Below are 6,647 nucleotides of genomic sequence, written 5' to 3'. Positions count from 1 at the left end.
GGCTGATGGCTGGCAGTGATAGAATTTAGAATATCGAATAACCTGAAACATAGTGCTCTGTTCTTCATGGTTGGTGATATTAGTGACCTTCTAGCCTTCTACATTTGAGCAAGCACATTTTCATAGTCCATGGTGGCACAGTCTAGTTAGGTTATATTCTGAGGTGTGTCTTTCTGTTAGTCAGGTGATGGCACACATATTCTAAAAGAAACAGATTTTGGGCTATGTATCCAGTGGCAGATATGTGTGGACTGGTGAATGAACCGTCACTAGAGACATATATGCCAATTTTTTTGTTTTTGTCCATGAGAGAGTATAGAGATGGGGATCACAGATCAGCCAACGATTACATTGTTACAGTGCAGTTATCTTACAAGAGAACAAAGCAGTTTGGCACAGGAACTGCTACAAATCCACCTGTAACACTGAGCATCTGCAGCATGCTAAGATTTGCTACTAGAAATCATGTGAAGCAGGCAGGACTCAGTGTCTTCAGAAAAGACGTGGTAGACCATCTTCTGAACCTGCAGCAACACCTGCAACTGCATCAAGTCCATCTAGAGGGACTTTGTACACTTGTTCAGCAGCAGCTGCTTCCAGCACAGATAAGTGCTTCTTCTGTCAGAAGCAGACAAAAGAGCGTCTTTATGAGGTGTCCTCTTTCAATGCAGGCAACCAACCAAGAACTATAAGTAATATTTTGAAGTCAATGACTTTTAACAGGTAGCCAGTGTAAAGATGCTAGGATGGGAAAAATATGTTCATTTTTTTGTGTGTGTGAGCAGCTGCATTTTGAATAAACTGTTAGCTCTTTAGACAGCTATTATTACAGCCAGCATAATAGCATTGCAATAGTCTATCCTTGAGATGACAAAACATTAATTTCTTGGCATCTGGTAAGGAGAAGGACTTCCTTATCTTTGAAATGTTCCTTAAATGGTAAAATTAAGTTTTGGTGATCTGTTTTATGTCATTAGTTAGTGCTAGGTCTTGGTAAATTATAACTCCCAGGTTTTTAACACTTGTGGATGAGGTCAGTGGAAGATCACTATATGTAGCCTGTGATGTGGATAGGATATCCCTCATCTTTTTGAACCTAAAACCATGACTTCTGTTTTATCTGAGTTCAAAAGCAGGAAATTATTTGTCATCCGTGTCTTTATAGCTCTTATACATGTGTCAAGTTTGGCTAACGGGGTTAATTCATCAGGTTTTATGGAGAGGTATAGTTATGTATCATCTGCTAAACAACAGGGGCCCCAGTACTGAGCCTTGAGGCACTCCATATTTTACCATAATCTGGGCAGATGGTTTATTATGGACCTGTACAAATTGTTGACGGTTAGGAAGGTATGATCTAAACCCAGCGAGTGCTGAGTCTTTGATGCCTATCAAATTTTCAAGCCTAAGTAGTATGTCATGGTCTATGCTGTCAAAGGCAGCACTGAGGTCCAGGAGGACCAGTATAGATACAAGGCTAGGTTTTTTGAGGGAGAGCTTAATAACAGATGTCTTAAACGACTGCGGTACATGCCCTGACAGAATTATTTATAATCTAGAGCAAAACATTATCCAGGAAGGGGAGACCAGTCTTAAGAAGGTGAGTACAAATAGGGTTTAGTAGACTAGTTGTGGAGGTGACATTGTGGAGGTGAGATCTAATATGTTGTTTATATGTAAATGAATTAAAGCAACACCAAAGAGTTTTTTGTACCTTAAAATAATGTTTCCAAAATCGTTTCAGTGGTTCATCAACTCGTAACAGGGTGAACGGCAATTCTGCATTAAACCCATGACCCTTTATCGGCTATAACCGCACTATGTAAGTTTGCCAGATCGGGTAGCGGATCTGTAGTTTGATGGAATGAGACATACAAAACTACAAATTTGACTTGCATCTGATGTCGCAATACATCGTACTTCTATAAGTCCTGCAAAATATTCTACCTTGTCTGTGGACATCGTTATTTGCAAAGCCGGTGCTGGATAAACAAATAGCGTGCGTGCAACAGAGGGAAAGTTCTTTGGTGTTGCTTTAAATGTTGTTTGAGGTCTCATCTGTGATTCAGTGATTTTGCTATCTTTCAGCAATGGAGTTTGTGTATTTGGTGAAACTGATTGGTTATTGATCTTATCTCTAATTGTTTGACATACAATCATAATACTGACATACAATCATACTGTTTAAAATAATAAAATAGCTGTTTTGTGAACTTTATTCAACATAGCCAGTGATTTAGGCAATATTTATGGTGTTAATTATAGTGAAATATACAATTTCACAAAAATAGGGTTAAAACAGGTAAAAAAAATGGAGACATAATTTCTCCATGTTCAATGACCTCTAAAGACAGTCCAACCACTCTCCACAAATTAACATTTCAATCCCACAGAAACCACATAGGCCCCCTGACTAATCCTGATGAAAAATAAAATCTCTCTGTTGCTTAGGCATCAGGAATCAGGCTAATGTCCACGCTAGCTACCACACTAACGTCCACGCTAGCTACCACACTAGCGTCCACGCTAGCTGCTATATGTTTTCCACTGAGGTGATACTTAAGGCTCGATGTGCTGCGGTGATATACGAATTCCTTGTTGCATAGCTTGCACACAACCATGCTCTTATCGACGCTTCCATCCGTTTGTTTTTTGTAACAAAATTTCCCATCCACGGGGCCAACCAACGCGGTCAGTTTTTTTGTTCATGCTCACTGTGCCACTGTGGTTTGTTGTTGTCTGAACCGAACTCATGCGGGTTAGTTGGTGCTCCAGTACAATCGGTCCGTGTGAAACTCATCCAGTGAGAAACATTCCACGGTGCAAAAATAAATATGCTACGATTAAAATGCGTCAATTTTTTTAACACGCTCATTTTTGTGTAATTAATTAATCTTAATTAACATGTTAAAGTCCCAGCCCTAGTTAAAACAGGACAAGAATTTCCTCATGTTATATGTCCTAGCTAAAGGATTCCTCATCTTATATAGGTGTCCTGGCTAACGGATTACTCAGGTTGTATACAGTATACAGTAAGTGACCTTGCTAAATTCTCAACCTGGCTCATTCAATCTGGCCCCCTAATCATCCCCCACTGTAATTGGCTCATCCACTCCCTCACTCTCCACCTCAAGCTGGTGTGTGGTGAGCGTTCTGGCGCATAATGGCTGCCGTGCATCACCCAGGCTACACATTGGTTGTGGTTACTAGTGAAGTTTCCCCCTTCCATGTGACGCGCTTTGAGTGTTAAGAAAAGCCGATATAAATGTAATGTGTGTGTGTGGTGTGTGTAGAGAGAGAGAGAGAGAAACTATTTTTTCTCTGTATCTCATTCTTATTTTCTGCCTTGCTATCCTCTGCCTTATTGCCCTTTGTGTTTCATTTCTTTCTTTACTCAGTCTATATCATTTTCACACACAAACCACATACACAAACCATGTTTATGCGTGTACACATTTATCCATTTAGCTTTTGATGTCTTTGTCTAGTCTTTATTTCCCTGTCTTTCGGGATCTGTCTATCTCTCTCTCAGTGTGTGTGTGTGTGTGTGTGTGTAAGCATGTCTCTGTGTGAGCTGAACCAACATTACCATGTAGGCTGAGTGCTGAACTCACAGTGACAATATAACAGCAAGTAGCCAAGTCTGGCGAAACAAAAACACAATACACAATACACACACACACACACATGTGCAAGCAGTCAGGACTGACGCAATTTAAAGGCACACACCGGGGGATATAAAACGATAAAGAGGGCCATCATGTGCCATCATAGAGCTGCCGACGCCCGCTCATGCCTGCCACGGTGGAACACAAACAGTTAGAACATCAGAACCCTGCCGTTTCCTTCAGAATCTCACTGCTGGGATTCTGTTGACAAAAGCACAAATAGCACAATCTATTCCTCCAACAGAGATGAAGTCACATCGCATCATACAATGATTTTTTTATTCAGACTGTTTCAATAGTTTTGTTTTGTTTTTTATCTTATCTTTTTGCATCCACTCCCTCATCCAATTTGATTGACAGATTAATTTGACTGAGGTAGGTATAGAAAAGGGCTATAATTATGTTATAGGGCTATAATTAATTAAGGGAATAATTATGTCCTTCTGGAACACTACATGGATATAGTTACACACACACACACACACACACACACACACACACACACACAAAAACACATACAAACACACATTGCACTACACTGGCAGAGAGGTCATAATGTCCTTTTTTAATTAGTTCATACATTTCCCATCATATATCTGAAGAAATGCGCCAGTAGATTTTCTGATTTTTATTCAGCATCAGGGATGTTGGTTCTGGAATGACGTCATTCGCCTGTCCCTCGTCAGGAGTCGAATGGTATTGATTGTGAGGTCAAAGGAGAGGTTCCCTCCAGATGGAAATGTCTGTGTGAAGGAGACACAGAGAAATAGAGAGAGAGAGAGAGAGAGAGAGAGAGAGAGAGAAGCACTGAAAGCTTTTATCAAGTTATCCACTCGGGATTGTTGGGACTCCTGCATGAGAGGGAAATCTCCATTCACACATTCGGGAAATCCAATTAATAATGGCGTCTGTCTCGTATCTGTCTCCAGCACACTCTACAGTTTACAGACTGGTGGGTTCCCATGGCAAAATACATTAAAAAGATGTATTTCCCAATGAACTGTAGGATTTACTGCACAATAAACAATTCATGATGAAATGTCATGGACATAATGGCTCTGGTTTCAAAAATATTGACAAATCTATATCTATCTATACACACACACATACAGAGAGAGAGAGAGACATACACAGACCTGCATACTACACCACCTTCAGAATAAAAACAGCTCTGCAACTTTAACTCTCGTGTCTCTCGCAGTATTGATGAGATCCTACAGAGTGCATTTCAAGCAGATGAGGTTACCGCCAACAGATCTCTTCAGCCACAGCCCTTAAACCCTCTCTCATATTCACCACACCGGCGGTGGCAGTGGAAGCAGAGCAGCGTTGCCCTTCCCATCGCCGTCGCTCCGCACGCTTATCAGTAAATCAAACAGACGAAGGAAGAAGGCGCAGGAGAGGCGGAGGACAAATACAGTAGCAGTCATCCTTCGTCACCACGCCAACGCTAATGAGAGTGAGGCGACGCGTCAATCAAACGGTTGGAGCCTTATCTGGGCCGCCTGATCTGTAGCCCTCTTCTCATCATTGCGCCATCAGTCACTGCACGGCTCTATCGTGTTTTTCCGTTGACTTCGTTATTGTAGCGTTTGTGATGACGGTTTAGCTCTTTTGTCTTATTTTTCATTGCCATTTAGCAGTATTTATGTTTAGTGTATGCGTCTTCTTTGTTCTAGACTTTCTGATCCTCTTATGTTTTGCCGGTTCTTTTTTATTTCTGTGTCTGTGTTAGCTGTAGTAAGAGTTCTCGCTTGCTAAATCATCATTTAATTCCAAGGGGATTACCTGATTAAATTAATTTTAATGTAAACAAGCAAAATGCAAACAAGCCCAGACAAAACAGACACATTCAGGCACCTTCTATAGTAAATGCTGCACACAAGCAAATGGCTATAAATATACACTACATAGCCCACACTCAGTCAGTCCATCCCACTCATACCCACCTAAACTGACCTCATGTTGACCTTTGACCTCACCAAGGAGTGACTGACTCACCAACTGGCTATAGATAGATGGATAGATGCTGTAGATAGATAGATGGATAGATGCTGTAGATGGATGGATGGATGGATGGAAAGAGGCATGGTTGGAAAGTACATGTATTCATGTGTTCGATGACTGCTGATAGATAGGGCCAAAAGGACCATGTACTTTGTGTGTGTGTGTGTGTGTGTGTGTGTGTGTGTGTGTGTGTGTGTGTTTCTGCTAGAGCAGGGGAGAAAGAGTGTCTATTGAGCGGCTTCTTGTTTAACACTAAAGTATATCTTCATTGATTTGCTCTCTGATATCACAGACAGGCTGTTTATTCAATCAATAGAGCATGAACACACATTTAGTCCACCACATATCATGATGTCATACCCCACACTTCATTTGTTACGTTAATGCACCATGATTTAAACAGACCAATTACAATACACACACACACACACACACACACACACACACACACACACACAAAGCACATCAACTAGAAAATACATTAAGGAGCATTTCATAAACGTGCCACACATGCACACACAGAACTTCACACCAAAAATACACACACACACACACACACACGCACACACGCACACACACACACACACCATGCCACCCTCCCACATGCACACACTAGAATGCTCAAATAATTCCCTACTGATGTTCAGCTGGCACTGTAATAGCTCCCCCTGATATTGATACCTAAAATTACCTTGAGTACTGAGTGCTTCCAACTAAATAAAAGATGAGTTTATCCTTGGATATAAAAGTGCTGCAATCAGATACCTCAGCTAAACATCTGTCTATTACGACTAATGTGTGGGTGTGGTCATGGCAGCTCTCAGAGAGAAAGGATTGAAGGGATTATTCCGACACAGTGATTGCATTTTTCATAACCTTATCACATGCATATTACTCTTGGGTGGGTGCATGACAGCCCACGCACACACACACATACACACACACACACACACACACACACACACACACACA

General features: G+C 41.1%; 1 long non-coding RNA gene across 1 annotated transcript; it reads right to left on the bottom strand.

The window, feature by feature from the left end:
- Positions 1–4,139: 4,139 nt before the first annotated feature.
- On the bottom strand, positions 4,140–5,013 carry LOC125286013. The gene is made up of 2 exons (XR_007192115.1): positions 4,805–5,013; positions 4,140–4,411 (listed from the first exon to the last, which is right to left on the bottom strand). It is a non-coding gene; the product is annotated as an uncharacterized LOC125286013 (long non-coding RNA).
- Between the last annotated feature and the right edge of the window lie 1,634 nt (positions 5,014–6,647).

The sequence above is a fragment of the Alosa alosa genome, chromosome 21 (assembly GCF_017589495.1).
Source record: "Alosa alosa isolate M-15738 ecotype Scorff River chromosome 21, AALO_Geno_1.1, whole genome shotgun sequence".
NCBI classification, from domain to species: Eukaryota; Metazoa; Chordata; class Actinopteri; order Clupeiformes; family Clupeidae; genus Alosa; species Alosa alosa.
Note: the sequence above shows the minus strand (reverse complement) of the source record. Positions and strands in the feature narration are given on the sequence as shown.